Raw genomic sequence first — 3,162 nt, forward strand, 5'->3', positions numbered from 1 at the left:
TATCATTTATGAAATATGTATAAAAGAGAAATGTAATTCAATTATCAATAAAATCCTGATCCAGGTTTTGGAGCTTGCGTTTTTCTGGCTTTTTTGTCTTTTATTTTTTTTCTCAACCACTTTGCTGCGGCATAGTAGTCTGCGAGATATAGTCAGTTGTGCTGTTCCAAATTATCCCTTTTTTTTTTTTGCGGTGGCAATGTGATGCCTATGAGAGGTGTTGTTTTGAATAATTGTGTGGTTTGCCTTGAGATTTTTGCCCTCAAAAAGGTGTGTCTTGGCTCAAAAAAGGTTGAAAAACACTGCCTTAGATTGATGTTTTATGTCACCAATGTTAACAAGACTTTGGCTGTCTTGTCAGTCTTTTCCTTTGCACATCCTGTTAGATAGATGTGATAAACACTGTGTAATTAGGCACCAGGAATTTTAAAATACGTAGTTGAAGCAATAAATCTCATGCTGCCTAGAGTGAAACTGAATCATACAATAGAGTTCAACCTACCAGCCTAAAGATGTAAATAAACAAAAGTTATGGTGAAACACATGCATTTACAGTATATAAGGTAAGTAGATACTGTAGAGAGATAGATGGATAATTATACAACATGTACAGATACCCAAATGAATACATACTGTATGTACACATATACTGTATATGTATGTATATATTATATATACCACCCATTCTTCCATTTTCTATAGCCCCTTTTCCTCACAAGGGTCGCAGGCTTACTGGTGCCTATCCCAGCTGACTTTGGGCAGTAGGCGGGGGACTGCCTGAACTGGTTCCTAGCCAATTGCAGGGCACACTCGGATGAACAACCATTCACATAACCAATCACACCTAAGGAAAATTTAGTGTATCAAATACACCTGCCATGCATGTTTTTGGGAGGAATCCAGAGTAGCCGTGAAGAAACATTTGTGGGCTTGGGGAGAACATGCAAACTCCACACACATACTGCACTTTACATTACTATAGATAAGTATCTAGCTTTTAGGTTTGTCTCGTCTTGCGCATCTGCACTTTGTTATTGTACATGTAAAACGCAGAGGATAGTGAGAAACGCAATTTCGATTCCTTTGTATGTTAAGCACACGTGAAGAAATTGACAATAAACTTGACTTTGACTTTGACTTTGAGGAAAGCTGGAGTTGAACGCGAGTCTCTCTCTCTCTCTCTCTCTCTCTCTCTCTCTCTCTCTATACATATATATATATATATATATATATATATATATATATATATATATATATATATATATATATATATATATATATATATATATATATATATATATATATGGGCATGATAACTATATTTTGTTAAAGACATACATACTGTAAATGTTCATACAGCGTTCTGTCCTGGCTTTCAGAAGATTGCAAAATGGTACAAGTAGTACTCAGCTGCAATGTCTTCTTTGCATCTGTCATGAAGTGTACAAAGCTGATTAAACATGCCTTAGCCAAGAAGGAATCAATGTCTTATTTTCAGGACTTGTCACAAAAAAACAAACCATGGCATTTTCCACCTCATTACCCTTAAGGAGCATCTTGAATTAATGTCTTCATTGATTTAATTACATATGAGAAACTGAAAACGCAAGCTGAAAGAAACCTTTGCTTGCTTGCTAGCAAAGAAGTGTTTGTAAAGTATCACACTTAATGCAAAATTTTGGCTTGCAACTGAAATTAGTTTCACTTACATACTACTGAAAGACAATGAAATTTTTTTCATTTTTCTTCCTCACGTAATTTAAACACAGGCTTGATTTTTTTTCGCTTGAAATTCTCTTACGCACAGAATTAGTAGTAGTTGTAATCTAATAATTCTGTTGTTTGTATTGTATCAGTCCTGCAAACCTGAGTCTGAAGGCCTTAGGAATGTTCCGCTGGTATAGAAACACACTGAAGCGGAAATCTGATTGGATGTACTGTGAAATAATAAGGATAACCCACAAACAACTGAGACAAAGAACAAAGAAACAAACAAAGACTGGACTGTTGGAATGATTCTACAGTGCACAATATTCTACAAATGTATACAAAGTTTGAAATGCCTGTCATTATGGTTTGATCAAAGCCCACACACAAGAATGCACCACTGAAGCTAAAGCTAACTGGAATGTAAAATGTATGTCTGTGTCCTGTGTGAGTGTTTCAGTCGTCCATATGAGCATGGGAAAAAATCAGCAGGGTGTATGAGTGTCTCAGTATTGTGTGAGAATCTTTCAGTTGCTTTTGTACAATGTATTCTTGAATTACACCATAAAAAAAGCTTATCGGTATAATCTTGGATATTAGGCTCTTGCACAGGCCAGTTTTCTATACAGCGGGGATAAAACCCTTGCGAAGCTTTACACAATACTTTGAATAAGTCGATTGTTCAAATTACTTTTGGGTATCCCGAAAGGACATTGCAGTTGTCTGTGGCGAGAAGGACATACTACTTTATTGGGAAACAATAGAAAAGTGATTTTTATGATTTGTCAAAAAGATCAAGGTGAGCCATGACAGTCACGAATGTATAGATAAGAGGCGTCTACTAAAAGCAGAGTTTACCCAAGGAAATGTTGAACAGTAATTAATACTTCACGCTGACCTGTTGCTGCAACGTAATTTTCCCCAAATGATGCTTTTTTGGGTTAGTGTGCTACTGCAGGAAGTTTTCCAAGTTACAGCTATCAATGAGTTTGAAACATATATATAAGTACACAGCACAGTGCACAATGCTGATGTCAGCAGCTATATTTTCTACAGCGCCAAGCCCTCCTGCACCCTTGGTGCTGCACCAAAGCAGTTGTTGTTTTACAGGTTGTTTAAAAAGTGCTATGATTAGTAATCCATTTTATTACTCAAAAATGAACTTACTACTAAAATGAACATATATAGAACATATATATATTTAAACCATATTTAAACCTCAAACAAAATCAGAAGCTTTGTTGAGATGTTGAGAAGCTTTTAGTTGTGTAATATATAGATACACAGTACATACATACATATACGTATAAATAATGGGAAATTCATAGTCTTAAAATTTGCTATATTATTTCTGTTGTTGTTTGTAGTGGTGTACAGTAGGACGTCATTGCAACAAAATCAGATAACCAACGCATTTGTAACAGTTCTTCGTATGATACAGTACTGTAACAATGC

Source organism: Hippichthys cyanospilos, chromosome 8 (assembly GCF_059441005.1).
Source record: "Hippichthys cyanospilos isolate Australia breed blue-spotted pipefish chromosome 8, RoL_Hcya_1.0, whole genome shotgun sequence".
Classification (NCBI taxonomy): Eukaryota; Metazoa; Chordata; class Actinopteri; order Syngnathiformes; family Syngnathidae; genus Hippichthys; species Hippichthys cyanospilos.